Here is a 19,564-nt window from a genome sequence, read left to right as displayed (position 1 = left end):
GGAATGAGCCAAATCGTCCATCTTTATACCTAGAGTGTCATAGTTGGCACAGATAGCACTCACTCTCGTTGTTTACATGAACAGAAATAAAACTGCATAATGAATGAGACACCCAGATGGGTGACATATTAAAGGACAAACTGGTGGCTCTGTTATGTTGAGGGCATTTAGCCATCCTAGTTTGGGACTACTTAGAACAAAACATCTGAAAATCAATACAGTTATTCTAAGACAGTGGAGATTTTGGGCCAGTATTTGGGCAGCGCTCTCCACCACCATCATTAAAACACAATTCGAGAGAATATGTTTTGAAAGAATGGTGTTTGTCTCTCAGTTCTGGTTCCAGAGACTTCTAGAATATCTGCCATGGCACAATGAAGCTGCTCTGGTGGCTCGTGGTGGCCCAGCACTGGCCCAGTTACTAAGACACTCTATGTTGTTTTTTCTTTAAATCTATGACCAATCTGTACATACCACAAAATCCATATTGCATTGCGGTTGCTTTGAATTCAGTGATTTTGAGAACTTCCCCAGGGTTGGCGTCCCTGTGACCTGACCCAGAAACAGGTGTCGTGGCTGGGTTGCAGACACCACTGAAATGAGATATTAGTGAGCCATTCACTCAACACATGCAAAATCGATGAACATTGAGAACGTCAAACAGCGTGGGAACATTGCAGGCCTTTCTCTTGATGAGAACTGACCTCAGTCCATCTGTCTCCTCTGCAGCCACCCATCCCCTCTGGACCTTACCTGTGTGGCTATCAGTGGACTAGAATTACTCAGCCCATGTGTGCAGAGCTGGACAATAAACAAAGCTGAGTACATGTGCCAGTGTGGGAGATGATCGTGCAGTCATGCTGAGTGTTGGAGTTGGAGTAATTCATGTAGCTCATATTGGAGTTGGAGTAATTGTGAAGTTGGAGGAAATGGTCCCATGCTCAGTGTTTGTACATTTACCTCAGTTGGACAATATTGAATGCTATTTTAAAGTTTAGAGTTAGAGTTTTTCCAGCTAAGACTAGTCAGATGAATTTGTATTACTACATTTATTCTCAAGCCCTATTAAAACTCAGTCTTGACATAACTTGTGGCTGGTTGAGCCCAAGAATCCTTTTACGGTCTCTCTTTTCTTTATTTATGGTCTATGCTTTGGTAATTTCTGTTCACAATCTACCCAGCAGTTCTCCTCCTAAACCCGTACTTCTGATTCATGTTTGCACATTTGTCTCACTTATGTAATCTGTGTATACACAGTGAACACACTGTTGTTGTTTTATCGATGCACAACAACAAACGCTTTTTTCAGTGATCAGTAAAGTAATGCATTCAGCAGCGGTGCATTCAACTAACATTTATATTACTCCCGATAATAAAGTTACAGGTGTCTCCAACCACTCAAAAAAACAAAAAAAACAAAAACAAAAACAAAAAAAAAACCCAATCCTCATCATGTTCTGATGTAAACCTTGGAATTTAATAATGTCTCTGTTCTTGCCCTGTTGTAATGCTCTTAGTCATTTCTCGTATTAATGATTATGATGGGAAAGAGAAGCCCACTGTGCAATGCTAAAGGTATTTGGGCTGAGGTTGTGCAACCGCAAGGCTGTAAGTTGCTCATTTCTCTGTTTTTATTCTGAGATCAAGCAAGACAGAGGATTTAAACAGACTTTCATGTGCTCTGCCAAAAAAGCTCAGTGTTTGACCTTTGATTTTGATTTCACAAATGGTTTCAATCATACGCTTAGAAACTGCCTTTCACTGCTCACAGTCCATGTATGAAGTCTAATGCCCTTTAAATATTGTTTGGTAAAAGAGTTGTCTGCTCATGCTGTTTTCTTTCTTTTAAGAATCTGTCACTTAATCTTTTAAATACAAGGCTGAAATGAAAAAAAAAAAACATCTTGTAGATACCAGTGCGATCAGGAAGAACATGCTTCGAAATTTCCTTTCACCTACTTTTTTTGTTCTCGTGAGACAGAGAAGATGTGAGTCATAGCCAAAAGAGATATTTTTGTGGCTCTTTCAAGAATGTTTTTCATACAGCTATTCTCACAGCTCATTCAGTTTCTTTTCAAGCTAGCAGAGAAGTAGGGCAGATATTGGTAAAAGATGAATTCTATCTCAAATCTTTAGCTGATTTTTAAAGCATGAAACTGTTATATTCTTGTTTTTATTTGTGGGAAATACCAAGTTTTGTTTATGGAAAAAAAATTTAAAACTCAAGCACTATTTTCAGATGTGCAGGAGAAACCTTTGTCTTTCTGTGTTTCTGACTCGGGCCGAGATGCAGCTGTGTGGAGTCCTCAGGGTTTCATAATGGAACTAATCATCTCATTTGCTTGTGTTGTTCCCCTGTGTTTCTGCAGTTGACTAAGTTGTGCCAGATCCGAGTGTAGACCAGTGTTCTCACTCCCCTGTTCTGCATTTAAAATCTAAACTTTGCTTGAGGCTGAGAATAAAGGATATTGACTATCATACATCCATCTCTGTTTGTCAGGGTATGCTTCACTCGGTTCTCATCACTATTTATTTTTTTTAAATAATGCATGTGTATGAATATGGCAAAGAGAAGGAGATTGAGTGTGAGAGAGGGAGAGAGCCAACAGGAAACTGGAATCAATTAAGCCCTCCACCCTGTGTGTCCACTGTGGATACTGCTGGCATACCCATGCATATATACAAGCCCCTAACCTCAGGCTCTCCAAGCCAACCCCATTTCTCAAAGGCTAGTCTCTCATAGCTGCCCGCACTGTTTTGTCAGCTCTTTCTATGTCCCAACATTATGTCTCTATTGTGTGACCATGGTGTATGGAAACTCTTTTGGTGCGTGTTTAATAGTGCTGGTTTGCATTTTGTTTGCCTTTTGTGCTTATACGCTATTTGAAATCCAGTAAAATAAAATGGCTTTCCCAGAATCAATGCTTTATGAGCCCTCATTCCCCCATTCCAGGACTTTTTCATCAAACCTTGGCCACTACTGGCACTCTTCCTGGGTACATCCACTATCTGTTTAGATATCGCTCCTTCTGCACTGTTACATGAGTGTAACAGTGCAGTGTGCCAGTGATCAAACCCGGTAATCCTGGTGGCTTCAGTAACTAAGCTGCCTTGCAGAGGAACCCACAATAGTGTCAGGACTGGCAAACGCTGGATGTCTTACTTCTCATTGACATTTCTGGCCCTGCGCTTGACCACCATCCAGGCTGTTCAGTCCGCCAACAAATGTGAGTCTAAAATGATGAAAAAGTGGACAGAATGGTTTCCAGATGAAAAACATAACCATCAGAGGGGGAAAGGCTATTAATACATTTAATATGCGACCTCAATAATACAGCCTTTCTGAAATTAAAATGATCAAGGGTGAGCGTGCATATGTTTGGCTTAAAGTGATGTTTCAATGAAACAAGAGATCAGAATGAGGTCAGCTCAACACTTCCCAACCGAGTGGCTACATTAATGAACAACTCCTCAACTGCTATTTTTAACAAGAGATTAACAAATAAAAAAGAGAGTGTGTCTTTGTACTCAGGGGGTTATAGTTTGTCCATGTTCTTGTAATGTTATTTTGTATTAACATTGTACAAAGGCATATTAACTACACTGTTTATTTTGCATGTGATTTATGGCTGTCAACTGTTAAAAGCCTGGTGTTAAAAGTGACAGTGTACTGAATCATATTTCCTGAGTGGGAGTGCCCTGGTGGGCTTCGTACAGTAAACGTCATGTTCTAGACATGTTCACTGTGGGTATGTGAGTTCCGTTCTTAAATTGAGTAATGATTTCAGTGAATGGGTTTTTTTTCTGTTCACTTATAAAGGATTGTTAAAGCTGTGACCTTTAGAATTGACTTGGGAAAGCCTGGTGAGATTATGCATTTGAGATTAGTTCAATGTTCAACTCCCACACTGGTACGTATAGTCGTTTAAAGAGAAATGTACGGTGGAAAATCTGTTTTGATATTTATTTTTTTAAGTGGTTTGTTTGTGCGTGCTTGCGTGTGTGCGTGTGTGTCTACTTGTGTAATATCCATTCCATTCAGTTCCATTCTAGCAGACCTGCAGCACGACAACACAGATTAACCATAAGACAAAGTTCTTCCTTACTGTGGTTTATAAATGATCTGTAAGAAAGCTGACATAGACAGCAAGAAAATAATCAGAGAAAGTTTTTTTTTCTTTGAAATCTTCCTCATATGTGTTGTAGCTTGTCCATTGTTAATGTTCATTAATGCAATATCCCTTACTTGTTGCTGATTCCCTGTGTGGAGCCCAAGTGCCAGCATGCTGGCGTAAAGCAAGGAGAGCTCAAAAGCAAGCTGGTGTAAAAACATTGACCTTTCCTAATTTGTTGTACTGTTGTTAACTACAGTTGTTTGACAAGCTCTCTCACACTGTTATTTAGTCGAGGACAGAGCAAGCCCATGCTTGTGGTTTACAGTTAAACAGTTTTGACTATAGAGGGAAGAGAAGGAGAGAAAGCCATGCTAGGATAACTCTAGCTAAATGAAGGCTGGGCTTGTGTTTGTAAAAGTCAGGGACATAATTTATCAGGGATGAAATGGAATCATGCTCGGCGCCCTGGAAATGTCTTAGCTTCGACAAGACTCTCCCAGCCATATTAAAAGCACCCCGCTATTCCAGTTTAATGGAGTGATGGATGAAAATGTTCCTGCTTGTTTATGAAATCTGACACAAGGCATCTGCCAGAGTGTGATAGGGCCTCTGCCCACCAGTGTTAGCCTCCCTTTTAAATTTATATCTTCCTAACTGAAAGACGTTTCAAGTGAGTGAGCCCTGATAAGGCAACAGGAAACGCCTTGTTAAACTAATTTGGAATCGAGATTTTTCTTTCTTTCAATAAGAGCTTTGGCCTTGAACTTCTCATTAAAGAGGCCATATTTAAAAGAGAACACATTTCATTGCTCTGTTTCATTAATGCTAATCCCTGTGCCTGCCCGTGAGCTCAACTACACAATCCCATAAATATAAATCATCATCTTTCCCAATATCCCATCTGTGGTAGACAGATCCAAGACAACATTCTTTCAGTGAACGGAAATGACCAAGAAAGCTCCAGTTTACACCTAACCTAAAACCAAAGCAGACTCGGACAACTCATTGTACAGTTAAAACTCAGACTATAAAGGGTTTATAATTATGAGCTGCACTAAGATAAGCTTGTTTATCAGAAGGGAATATGTCTCTCGCTTCATGTTCTTTTTTGGCTCTTGGAGCAACAGTACAGGAAACATCTGGAAGTGGATCAGCAGTTGTCTGCTGGGAGAGTCTGGATGACAGTGAGTTTGGGCTTTGCCTCTAGACTGCTCTATGTACAGGGAAGTGCATGGATTCTGTTGAGGCCTCGTAAGAGACCCCGCACAAACAAATACAGTCATGAAGCAAAACAGCCACAAGAATGAGATCCTTGAAGCAGCTTGTAATTGCCATCTGATCATTTTTATGTGGTATAAATATGGTTGCAGTGCAAAGTGAAATATGTTGGCCATAGATGGAGCATGAGGTTAGGTTTTCTTCTATGGGTTAAGAGGACCGCAGATGTTTACTGTTTCTGCGGTGATTATGGGCTGAAGAAGCAATCTTTGTTCTCTCTGTTTTCACACACTATGGCTCTGATATACTGAAGGTTTTCTCATGTAAAACACGTGCAAACTTGACAACACCCACAAATAATGTGCTAGTGGATTTATGAACAGAGTATTATGTCTTTCAAATGACCAAAATAGCATGCATTGCTATTTTTGCATGCTTGTCTTAATGAATATGCAATTTGGATGTTTCTACCTAAAGGTACAACATACAGGCCAGAGTCTATACAAATACATTAATTTAGCACTCACAATGTGATTTAATAAATCTGAAAGCCCCTTCAGGAAATTATGTATTACATTTGCATACTGTATGTCTGTTTACACCAGATGAAGACAAAAGTATAACATTCTTTATTTCTTTAATAATGAGAAAATTCTTTTTTTAGTGTTGTCTGCACTGCAAAAACTATACTGAATATAGTCAAACTTATTGTCATGGTTGCGCCGAACATGGCGCAGGACTACATCTCCCAGTAGCCACTGCACACCACCTGATCGAGACACTCATGTCACATGACTGCTTTGCACCTGGTTCATGTTTAGGTTAATTAGCACTAGTATTTAAGTCACGTGTTGTACAGCTCTTCATATCTCGCTTTTGTTTTCTGTTGTTGATATCTTGCTCTTGTCACGTTCATGTTGTTGCCCTGTTTTGCTATCCTCATTTTATTTCTTAATCTTTGTGTTTTGTGTGTTTTCACTTACAACAAACTAAAATCTGCACTCACATCCGCCTCCTCTACAATCCCTGATCCTTATCTAGTATTTTCTATTATAAGATTACAATAAACCAAATATAAGATAGTATAAGATAACCTATTTTTACTAGACTTTTACTCATTTTAAGAATTACATTTTTTTCTACTGGCAGCCAATTTTGCTTCGTTCTAGAAATAAATGATTAAAATTATCAAAATTATTTGCCAATAGGACAAGACTATTTCAAGCTTGAAATTATTAAAAAAAAAAAGCCTAGAAATAGGTTTAATAATCTTATATTTGTGTCATGGTTCATTCCTCTTCTTGTGTAATAATTCCACAATTTTCTTCCCATTGTGGTCACCTGGAAATTCCAATGCTCATGTGATCATATGACAACTTCCAACCGGGGAGAGTGAAGGCGCTTCCTCCGAGACATACAAAGCCAAAAAAACACGTTTTATGTTTTCAAACTGCTGCTTATGCTGCGTCACAGGGCAGAGTAACACACTCAAAGGAAAGCACTATCTGCCCTCTTCCAAATGCAGATGCCCATGATTGGCTAGTGTCACTGTGACTGACAGGTACAGAAAGGATGCCATCCATCCCACCAGAAAGCATGGCTAATTTCACTTCCTTCCCTGCCAGCCAAAGATGGCTATGGATTCGTCAGGATTCAAACGTGCAATCTCCTGACAATAGGGTGAACGCTTTTATGTTGCTCCACTCAGGAGCCAATCTCCTGTTTGTTTACACTCTCACAGGCTCACATTCTCTGTCTCCTGAGCTGCCTGTCACTGTGTAGCCTTGTTTCATGCCTAAAGTTTGGACGTGATGACATTTGACAAATCTGAGCATTTGTCATAACTGTGTATACGTTTCCCTCCAGTTCCAACCCGACACCCCTAACACAACAATGACTGTGAGAATTACAAGATTGTCAGGATGTAACTCACAGCAGCTCAGGAGCACTATATAGTGTAGAACACACTGCATTGTTTGTTCTCTCCTGACTCAATAAACATGACGCAAAATCCTACGTGCTGTTGCCTTAATGTAACAGTGGCAAAACTGGCCTCAGATGTTTACCACACATTCACACCTCCTCTGGCACTGTGAAGCTGTGAAAAGCTACACTCACATGTATCCTGCTATATGAACAAACAAAATTGTTTTTATTTTATGCTCATATTGTATTTTTTTTTGTGCACTTTTTTGATGTATCTCACAGCCTTTAATTGGTGTTATTTTGAAAGCACAGTTCTACATTCTGAGTCTCACAGAGATCTAAATTTGCAATGGTTATCAAGGACAAATAGTAGACACAAAACCTATTTTACATGTTATCTTTTAGCTGTCCTTTGTATGTTCTGTAATTCATAAAATTATTCTTTGTAAATCAGTCATAACTTTTTGCATACACTATGCAAAAAGTATATATAATTTCTGCCCATGCACATACAAATTAGTACATTATTTAGGATCGTATTAAATCAGGGCCTAACTGTACACCACACACATATATGCAATTCTTTCCATTTCACTCATGCTTGTAAACCTCCATAAACCCTTCACACTTTGAGTCACATGGATTTAGGAACCCCGCTAATCTCTAAACACCCCCCCCCACACACACACAGACACACACACACACACACGTGTGCATTCATGCATCCCACAAATATCTCCTTCACTCTGACGCACAGTTAGATACCCACCAACACACTCTCTCACCCTGCAACTACAACCTCATTTCTATTCAGCTCTCAAACGAATCTTTGTTTCTCCTTTTTCGTAAACCACACTTCATCTCAGCCTTCTTATATGTGTGGAAAAGTGCAGAAAAACTGCCTGAAGTAACAAGTGAGACAAACAGTAAGAGGAAGTCCAGATTAAGGAGATGGTTAGATAGAAAGACGAGAGCGAGAATGAGAGAGACCGACAGAGAGAGAAGTGAGTTAGGGGAGGAGAACGCCATTAGGGAGAAAGTGCGTAGTCATGCTGCAGGAATGCTGGAGGGGAGATGGCTGGCGTGACTGCCGCCATTTTTCACAGCCTTAATCAGAGACACCTGTCAGTGTGCGAGGCGGAGGAGTGGAGTGGGATAGTGTAGAGGGGGCAGAAGTGGAGTTGGAGTGCCTGCTGTGCTTGGTGGAGCTGGAGTCCACATGAGGTTTATTTATTTTTCTTTAGCAGAGCAGAGGGAGAGGGTGGAGAGAAAAGAGAGGATAGAGTCAGGCAGAGCTCTCTAAAGGGGGCAGGGTGAGTCTTCCATCCTTCCTTCCTTCCTGCTGCTGCTGTGCTGCTGGCCTGCATTGAGCAGAATATATGACCATCTCCTTGTCATAGTGTAATTTCTCTAGCCACGGTGTAATCTCATACTCATCTGAAATTACAACCATTTGTGTTAATGGTACTTTGATATACTACTATATATCTCCCAAACACATTTAAGCCATTAAAGTGTAATCAAAGTGCTTTATTTTTAGTGGGGGTGTTTATTATGTTGTTTGTATCGCCACATATTAGAGTGTATTAGAGTCTATTAGAGTGCTATATATCATACACACCCAGTGAACACATCTCTCCATGCATTTCTGAATATGACCACATCTTCTTTATGCATCATATTAGAATTGAGTGAAGTCACTGAGCTCCTTTGTCAACATAAGGATGCATATATTTATGTTTGTGTGGATACATAATAGAAACTTGAGGGAGGGAAGCATCACCACAGAGAGATGTGTAAACATCGGCACAGGAAGGCTGGCTCAGTTTAAATAGGACAAACATTTATGCAATAGAGTGAAGGTGAAATAAGCAAGCTTCTAGTTTGTTTATGTGCACTGAAATGTGTATTGTGGAATGGGTTTGGTCTGCCATGGCAACTTTTAATGAGCTTACTAATGTTTCTTCATTTGTTCCAACCAAAACTTCCTTCTTCATGGAGTTTGCAAAGTGTTTCACAGTACATTTATTTACATTTATTTATTTGGCAAGCCCTTTTATACAAAATAATCCAAGCATACTGCTGAGCAATTGAGAGTCAAGGGCCTTGCCCAAGGATCCAGCACTGACTCTCTAGCAGGCCTAGGAGTTGAACACACAAGTTAGTAGAACAGACCCTTAAGCACTGAGCCAGCACTGCTGCTAAAGTAAGCTCCGATAAGAATACTGATGTCAGGTGCTGATTCGCTCAGCGACTGCTGGAAGGAGAAGGCTTGGACAGGGATCAGACACTTGGCTCGGACCCCATTTTCCATAATATATTCTTCTCAAATGGACTATATGCACTAGATAAAATGCAGATGATGATGGATACTGAAATAAAGTAAGCCATTGATAAATCAATGAAATGTGAACAAAGTTCTAGTCAGAACTAAAAGGAAGTCAATATAGCAACTATTTCCAGTACGTACTGATTAATGATTAGCGAGTATTAAGTAAATTAGGTTACTGCTAGACCAAACTCTTTTGCCTACACTGTTTGTTTAATTCCCCTTCAAATGAAATAGGCTTAAAAACCTATAAAATCCTTAAACTCCTAGTACCCATTGGTGGGTGCCGACTTACAGTACATTCCTCTTTTAACTGCATATTGGGGTGTAAAGAAATGCCTCTATCTGTATCTGTATCTACATCTGTTTAGTGCTCCAAATAATCTTATCTGTATCTGTATTCGAATGAATACCTGAAGTGGATGTGGCCTAAACCAGAAAGAATATGTGCTCATGCAGGTTTTATGTTTGTTTGCACCTGACCACAACATTTTCTAACCAGTTTAGTTGGTTCTATTTGTCAAAATATAGGTTTAAACAAACTAGTAGCCTAATTTAAACAACTGTAACACTAACCAGGCAGTTACTAAGGATACATGAATGAAAGCTGTAAATTAATGTATAATTTACTGCTCACATGACATTTTTGTTGTCATGTGGGATAGCAGTCCCGATCCTCAGCTCTTCTCTCAACCAGATTATGCCATGTGAACCTTTCTGGCAAATAAAAAACAATAGTGCACCTCCTATTTGTGTCTGTATTTAGAACACATTATCTGTTCATTCAGAATAATGTATTTGTATGGTTAATTAGGTGTTCTGTTGTTACTGAATGAATCATATTAGTTACTGAATACTACGTTGAATAATAAGCTTAGACTTCAAGGGGTTAATGTAAACATAGTACTGTTTTGCAGGCTGTGACCACACATTCTGATGTTTTCGGTGTTTACCAAGACCACAGCAAGTGTGATCAAACCTGACCAAAGAGGACGTGTTTGTGTTCTATTTTGGTCTTGAAGAACTCCCCTCTGTTTTCATTTCCTGTGCACATGACCATATCTGATTATTGTAGTCCCTCATCTGTCTGACAGCCCCCACATGTCTGGTTATGTGGTTACGTGTGTAATTTCTATATGAATTTAAAACATAAACGTCTCTCCTTTGTCCTCACATACACTCTGTTATCAGGCCTTGGGTTCAGCCTGACACTACCCCGACCTCTTTTTTTGACCTCCATAGACCAAAGCTCAGAACCACTGTGGCCCAATCCTGCTGGGATTATTTATCAGCACATCTCCCTATTGCTAAACACACTCTGTGGCTTTTGTCACATTCTAAGAGCCAATGCAAACGTCCCAGTGAAATTCCAGTCCATTTCAGAAATGTTTTCTTTAATTCCAAGACATAGTCAAGATACAATTAGCATATTTGCTTATCATTGATATTTAATCAAATTAAAAGTTATCAACAAGAGAGATTTCCCCAGGAGCTGGGGGGCTTTCTTGGTACTTTCCGAGCCACTCTGATTCCTCTGCTGGCAGAGCTGTTTGGTGTCAGATTGTTTACTTACTGCTGAGTCCCGTCACTATGAGTCATCCAGTGAACCTGGTCCTTTAGAGAGTTCAACAGTCAACTTTAATGTTTCACAATGCCTGCTGGCCTCTGAGGTCTCTCTCTCTCTCTCTCTCTCTCTCTCTCTCTCTGTCTGTCTGTCTGTATGGGCAGTGTGTCAGTAAAACTTCTGCCCATTGTTTGTGTTTGTAAACATTTAGTAAATATTTAAGTCATTTGGCTGCATTATTAATTCAATATTTTGTATTTGTACTGTGTAACTTTTTCTTTCTTTTTTTTTTTTTTAGCAGACAGGTAACAACAGCCTTGTGGTACAGCAGATGCAAGGTAGTAAGTGTGACACCTTGCTCTCTACTTTCGTCGGTCTGAGCAGACCAAATGTCAGGAAGTGAAGTCATTTCCTGCCCCAGGGTGGAAAGTTGCCTCAGAGTAGAAGACCCCTACATTGTTTCTTCTTCTTTTGTATATTATTAGATATGAAAAGATTTGAAGATTCCAAGTGACATTTAAAGATGGTCTGAAATCAGGTTTGTGGTGTGTGACTGTAAATCATGCTACGTAAATTTAGAATACAGGGATGCCCAAAACCAGTGCAACAGAAATATAATACTGAGCAATTTTTTTTTTTTTTTTTACAGTTTTACTATTTGATTTGATTTTTACTGCACTGTATTCATCTGATGGCCTTAATAATTAACCTGGAGTTGTACACCAATAGTGAATGTACATAGTGATGATTAACTCATTGAGGCTAAAGTCTCCTTTTCAGCTGGACTCTATTAAAAAAAAGCAAATATGGAGCACAGATGAGACAAACAAAATATAATTATAAAATAGGCAATATAGTTGAAAAGCTTCAACTAAAAATACAGTAACCTAACTAGCTAAAAGTGACCTAAACTGAGTAAATGGTAAAAGAGTTTAAGAGTCATTTGACATCAGTAATGAGGAAATTGAAACATTAAAATCTGACCTATGATGTGATCATTTATGCTGATATTTACTTCTAAAGGTTACAACAGACCAAATAAAATGGTAAGCTATACTGGAAACTTTTTCCAAGTACTATAAATGAAAACATGGTATGTTGTCTCAGCAGTAACAAAACACAATGCATTGTGGTTTGAAACCTCCAAGTGACTTCCCTACTGAAACAGCAGCGCTCATATAAATTTTGTCCTTAATCACAAATCCTCGGAAGTCGTTTTATACAGCTATTGCGACAGAAGAAATGAGGACCAAAAAAAGCAGCGAAGTCCATGTGAGCTTTCCTTTTGTCTTTAAGCAAACACAGTATGACTCAAATTGTATTTGTGCTGAGTCTGTTGCTGTGCTTAGACTGGGACATGACTACCCAGTATAGTAATCCTATAGAAAGGGACATATTGTTCTTTTTGACACAGTGGTTGTTAGTAAATGTTGTTTTAGTTTTTGTCAGGTCTTTTTAATGCAGATAGCTCCTGGAGACCTTCGAAACCTGTTCTTATTCGATGAGTGAATGACAGCAGTCTATTGTGGGTCTTTGAGCTTGGGAGAACAATCTTTTTTCTTTTCTTTTTTCCTCCAAATTACACCATTTAATTTCAAACCATCACTAATCTTCAGCCAAATGCTATCTTGATGTTAGAGGCATTCTTATTATACCTTACCCAACAAAATTCATGACTTTTTCATATCTTGCAACATTCTTCTTAAAGGTCTTAAAGCAACTATTAGAACAAATAAACAAATACTTAAAGTTTCTATTCAAATGCAAATGTTCCTTTCAATCATGTCAGTGGCTTATAGGGATATTGTGAGAGTGCATGTAATGTATGTGCGTATGTATGTGTGTGTAGGAGAGAGAGAGAGAGAGAGGGAGAGAGAGTGAGTTGGCAATGCAGGAGAAAATAACCTCAAAACATCCTGCCCCATTTCTAAAAATCTCTCTCAGTCTCAGTGGAACATGCAGAGGTGTTAAGAGCATTATTGTCACTGCACATACATGTGCATACAGTTGCAACCCACAGAAATGCATATGCATTTAACCCTTTCCATACCCACACAGGAATCTCCATCTCACTTTAATAAAACATGAACAACACCTACTAACTTTTTAGAAGCACTCTGTTTACAGGAAGCGGTTTCTTTAATTCTGCTGAACTTATACTGTTCCATCCAAAAAATTATCAAAGCATACTGTATGCGTGCCTGCCTCAACTTTCCACCATGGAGCACGGTGTTCAGTCTGACCAGTGTGGAATGATCAGAGCTCATGTTCTCTGTGTACAGGGACAGAAAAAGAGGCTACACTTGTTTTTTGTTGTTTTGCAATATATCCTGTTGATGGTGGGCTGTAATGTCCTTTGTCTTGTCTTGTCTTGTAGTTTTCACTACTAAATGACAGAATCAGATGGAAGGTTTTGGGGCTAACCACTAACACCCTTCCCAATGTTGGCCTAGCAAACATAGTACTCTCTGGTCCCTTGTGTTTGTTCACGAGGGTGATTACGGGAAAGGCCAGGATAAGTGGGTTTAAATAGAGCCAGAGTGGCTTCCTCTGGGAATGGGTTAATGATATAAGGAGCCTAAAAACAAACCCTAGGAAACAAGCAGTACTTTTACAAAAGTTATTCAAGCTGCAAATTCTTTAATGTCATAAATATTAAGTTGTTTTATATTTTGGGCTCTTCATGATGGAAAATGGTGTGTTTCACAATCTTTAGTATATGTGTTAGTACTGCAAGTGTTTTAATGTTGGAACAGCAGACAGATCCAGGTGTGCCCGTAGGTATGTCCATATAGGCAGGCTAGTGTTCAGGAGGGGGGAGGAGGTTAAATTGGTTTGGCTCTAACTGTAATGCAAATGCTAATAAAGTAAGCGGCCAAATTACCAAAGCTAAAATAATTTCCTGTAGTGATGCTTAAAATCATCTATTTCTGCCTTGCCTTGTTTGTTTTGGTGGGGGAAGGGGGTGGAGGGGTAGAAGGGGTCTGTGGACACATAATCCTCCCCTAAAAAAGTGGCTTATTTATGAATTCCAGCCCTCGGTTCCCCCCTCCCTTCTCCCCCTGCAGGCCTCAAGAGAGAGAGCACAAGCCTGCCAGAAGTCATTGGCTGATGTTTACAGGACTGGATTGGCTATTTCCCATGGTGCCCTGTGATATCTTATTTATATAAGGCCTGATATGGGAGAACTGAAGGGTTTATTTTGGGATATTCCCCATAGATGGATTTGATTCCTCCAACTGGAGCAATTTCCTAAATACGTGCCACCCTCCAGGTTCTGGAGTGTGCTTGCGGTCAATGGCCAGAGTTTAGTACTTCACACATTTAGCAGACATGTCTTCATTCTCCTTAGGAAACACAGCTGTAAGACCACTGGTGAATGTACAACAGTGCATTTCGACCAACCTGCTGTTACGAAAAAGGAAAATGTATAGCTGACTTTTGTCCACAAATCATGATGTTATCTCTGTTCTCAGTAGATGTGTTACTTTTGATTTGAAAAGCTGGATAGAATACACATGCCAGAGAACATTTGAACATTTGGTGCAATAAAATACAATATCTAGTCTTTGGATCTTGTTTCCTAAATGTTTGAGCTCTGAAGCAGAAATAAACAAAAACAGAACATATTTTCAGCATTAAAGCAGCCATCTGGCTTTTATAACACCTTGCGTCATGGTGCGTGGCTCTTGCTGCCACTCCCAGCCCTCCCCCACCTAATAGTCTGCTGCTCTTTCATTTTACTGGGTTCTCTCATGGCGTGTAATCCATGACAGACCCGTAGTGGGAAGTATGTCCTGGCTAAAAAGATCAGTGAACTAATGAGCACAGTCTTACTGTGGAGGGAATTATGGGAAAGAGCTACGTGCTTCCTGGCTACGTCAACACTCAAGCCCAGATGTGCACTGGCACAGAGGTGTGAGTGTGTTATAATGCTTGTGTGTTTATGCTTGTCTTGCTCATTGAGAAACTTTAACAGCCCCATCTCAAGCATAGAGTTGTTACTTCCAAGTTAGGAAGTGTAGGAGGTTAAAGTGGCATCTCCCCAGCAATGACATCTGTAGCAGTGCTTTTTAGGCCTCTGTTAGCTTGCGTTTCTCATCCAGCAAATTTATGAGGCCTGGATGGATTCATTATGATTGGCTTGAAAACACCGCTTTTCCCAAACTGAAATGGATCTCAGCTGAAATGTTTACTCAACTTTCCCTTGGGCCTGCACTCATTCAGCTGGGTTACAGTGTATTTATGTCGTACTGGAATGAAGTGAAATACCCAACTTTATGTCATTTTATGTCAAAATGCTCTGCTTCTATAATCTTACATAAACATAAAGAATGATTCTGTATGTATTTTTGTTTGTATGTTGAAGACACCATCCAAACATTCCTTCATATTCTCTCTGGTTTAGTGGTTAAACACATTCCGGAGTTTCTCATCTCTACCTCTACACTGCTCTCTCTATCCACAATCTCCAACAGCTTCATAGACAGATCTGTAGAGTGGAGAGTTGTAGGTTCAATTCCAGCTGAAACATTGTTCCATATTTAGGTTTGGCTGCATTAATCCAAGAAAAGCCAGCTATGAGAAGTAATCAATGTTGGCTCATTTACTGAGGAAATGTAATCTGGTACTGATTACAAATTACACAACTAAAGATTTAATTACATGTCATCAGAAGTGTTTTCTTTTAGACTTTTTTCTTTTAGTACTTCTGATCTCATTGGTTTGTGTGATTTCATTAAATGTCTGTGTAGAACTGGTATATTAAAAGTACAAAAAGGGAACAAAAAAGGAAGAGGAACATACACATCATGTACTTCTCATTTTATTAAGAAAAAGACAAACAAAGCAATCCTTTACATGCAAAATCTTTCAATACTTCAAGATCAGGGAGACAAAATATGCCCCAAAAAACCCCCAAAAAACCACACACACACACACACATGAAGGCACGTATAGTTTCTCAATAACCAAAGCTCACCATTCTCAGACAAACATCTAAACACCTTTCATTGGAGTCCATTCTCATTACAAATTCCTAACACATCTAAATACAGATTTCAGGATAAACTCTACTTATATTTTTGGGAACACTAAGACATAGAATGTGTACATTTACAAATCCATGAAGGAACACTGACCTCACCAGGACAAACACTATTGAGATTTTCTCTACATTTCTGTAGCTTACTCTACAGAATGAGAAAAGGAAAGTCAAAATGTGAGTTTCTATAAAGAATATAATGCAAGGATGCAGAGACAGACCTCGGGCTGTAGTAAAGTGTAATATGTTTATAGATTATCCTTATGTAGAAGTGACACACATTTATTCTGTGTATGAAATGACTACACCTGCCATCCCAATGTACCTCCAAACAGGATGACTGGACATCAATATATACATGAATAAAACAGTAATGAAAGCCTGCTTTACACTGAAGAAGCTGGGAGGAAACAGAGGGAATGAAAGAAGAGAGAATAGAGATTAGAGGTAGAGAAAGAGCTACAGAAGCTGAAAGAGGAGTGACGTAAAAGCTCTCTGTCAAGGAGCCAAACAAATGAAATGTTTGGTATACTAGTTGACTATATCAGATGTCTGATGTAGATAAATTCCTTTGCTGAATAGAAACAGCCATGCAGAGTTCTTTCCCTTAAAAAGTAGGTCACCATTATTTTGTATTGTATGTGATCATAATGTTTGAGTTTATTTTTATGTTATAGAAATTCATTCTGTCATTCATTCATACATACATTTATTCATTTATATCAAAGGTTATATCGTGTGGCCTCCTACAGTCTTTTACACTTAGAAGTACCAGGTAAATAAATTCATCAGTAAAGCCTTATTTGTATTTCTCTGTAATTTTCTAGTTGATGCTAGTACACAGGTTGTCACTGCTGTGTCCTCTATTAATGAGTGCAGTGTGAAAAACAGGTTTGGGCCTTGAGATCACATTTCTGTCTGTAGGGAATTTCACAGGTTCTCACTCGTGTCCCTGTGGGTTTCATCCAGGTTCTCCAGGTTCCTCATTCCAAAAACATGCCAGTAGATAGATTAGCTATGCTAAATTGCGCCTAAATGAATGTGTAAATGAATATGTTAATGTGTGTCTGTGGTGTCCTGTGATGGCCTGGTATCCCATACCAACTCTGATTGCACGTACTCAGCTCACTCAGTGGCAGCTGGTGTTTTTTAAAATAGGGGAAGTACAGGTCTGTTATTGAGTATGTATCTGCATATTTTCTGTTTTATCTATTTCATCTGTTGATCTGGCCACCTGTTCTCAGTATCTCTTCATAAGAGACGGAAGCAAGTAAGCATCAAAAGACTTTTCCAAAATCAAGTTGACAAAATTAGTGTCTGCCATTGTCACACTTGGAAGCAGCTAAACTGCTAACTAGCTAGCTAAATTTCACAGAAGAAGGTAGTGACAGCTAGCTAGCTAAACTTATTAAAAAAAACACCTATTTTCAAAACAAGCACAAATAATCCAACATAACTTCATACTCACAATTTATTTACAATATTTAACAATTACAAAGATAAACTAAAAAGCTATACTAGTTGTGTGAAACTGTTATGGACTAGGCTACTGACCACTACTGCAGCTCTGAGCAGCTCTGAGCATGTGTAAGTTTGTGATGTCAGACATTTTCATTACCTTTTTAGTGATTGACAGTTGGTTATGAGGTTCAGCCCCTTTTGAGAGGTCTCCCAATCATCATATGGTGAAGCCGTGCATCCAGGTGGGACAAGCAAAGAATGCACTGCCCAATAAACCTTGAGATATGGTTTTCTATTCAAAACCCACCCGTCCAGCCACCCATTGACTCCCAGCAAAGTGGTGTGTCCCAGGTGGGACCCAAAAAGCCTGTTGTCCAATGTTTATCTTTGCTCCCATTTGAATCTATCATAGGATCCTGGTGAAGCCACATGTCAATGGAATTCTACCGACAATGCGTCTATGGGCTTCAAAACAGATCTTCACACAGGCCTCGCTGTGTTTTAAGGGAGGGTGGGCTTCCCATGTAGTCATAAAGCAATAGTCTGTCGTTCACAGAATACAGATTACAGTCTGTTACTACCAAACACTGGAAGCAATGGGGAGCCCACTGGTGGAGCAGGAACATAGGAGCTTCTCAGCTTACAAGAGCATCTCATAAGAGAGAGAGCAGATGAATCCCTTTCATATGAGCTTTAGCTTCAGGCTTCAGGGTTCAATACAAGTGCTGCAGTGGTTTCAACAGTGGCTGATCTCAATAAGTCCTTTTGTATGACATAGTAACCCTTGTTAAAAAATATGATTCTTCTGTTGAAATTTAATTTAAATCACATTTTACTATCATGTCTTTTTTTTTTTTTTTTTTTTTTTCAAGCCGACGTGTATGAATCAGTTTTGGAAGGATTCTCTATAAGATCTTCCCCTGAGGCTGATGATGCATTCTGCAGATAAAATACTTATGTTATGAATTACACTTATCTGCAGTCTTGGCCTTTCACTAAATATGCCCTAATTTCTGTATGACTCAGTTTAGCATGAATGGTTTGTTATAACCCACGATACATATGAAACTTGCAAATGTGATACTTGTATGCACTTTTCCCCTGTTTTTTTGGTAAAAACAAAGATTTAAACTTTATAAGTTATATGTTATAGTTCTACTTTTACAAAAATGTTTGTTTTTATTAACCAGGAACATGACACATCTGTAAAAAAAAAATGAATTATATCTTTTCCATTTTAAATTTGTTCATGTTCATACACTGACACTTATTTCAGCAAATGATTTGTAATGAACCAATAATATGATCAGTATTTTACCTTTTGGAGCACTTGTTGAATTTATATTTTTGAATTAATCTACTGTATATAGCACAATTTAAGCCCATTGTAAGTTGAGAAATGTTTAACTGAAATCAGTTTGTAATTGCACCCGGAGTGAAGATGAAATGAAATAGCGTTATCGGCCTAATGAGCAGTAGCATTATCAAAGACCTAGTTACTCGTTTTGCTATTTATTCTAGCACAGCTTATATTTCTGTAATGGGTTCCAGGATCTAGACTTGCATTGTTATAAACACCCCAATTCTTAGACTACAGGTTTCAGCACCTTCCTGCAGACAATAAGCAGTTTTCTACACAATGCTAGACTTTACTCTAGCTGATTATTAACTCAGGTTTTGGGTTTCTAAAGCTTACTCTACTGGTTTAGTATTACATATAGAGTTACTTCCACATGCCTAATTGTCTCAGCCTCAATAAATGGAAGATTAAAAAAAAAATATATATATATATATATATATATATATATATATATATATATATATATATATATATATATATATATATATATATATATGCTGTTAATATTTTGTTGAATATATTTACCTATATTTAACACCACATTATA

The 19,564-nt window shown here is 38.7% G+C and overlaps 1 long non-coding RNA gene across 2 annotated transcripts in view; it reads left to right on the top strand.

Annotated features, from left to right (window-relative positions):
• Positions 1 to 340: 340 nt before the first annotated feature.
• Positions 341 to 19,564, top strand: part of LOC128319150 (uncharacterized) — a 30,882-nt gene continuing 11,658 nt past the window's right edge. Inside the window, exon 1 of one of the 2 annotated variants that reach the window (XR_008302562.1) lies at positions 341 to 3,227. This is a non-coding gene — a long non-coding RNA (uncharacterized LOC128319150). Of the gene's footprint in view, positions 3,228 to 6,626; positions 12,425 to 19,564 lie in introns of those variants that run through there. The other variant, XR_008302563.1, reaches the window with a different exon arrangement.

This window comes from Pangasianodon hypophthalmus, chromosome 10 (assembly GCF_027358585.1).
Source record: "Pangasianodon hypophthalmus isolate fPanHyp1 chromosome 10, fPanHyp1.pri, whole genome shotgun sequence".
Lineage (NCBI taxonomy): Eukaryota > Metazoa > Chordata > Actinopteri > Siluriformes > Pangasiidae > Pangasianodon > Pangasianodon hypophthalmus.
The sequence above is the reverse complement of the archived record's forward strand: the minus strand, read 5'-3'. Positions and strand labels throughout refer to the sequence as shown.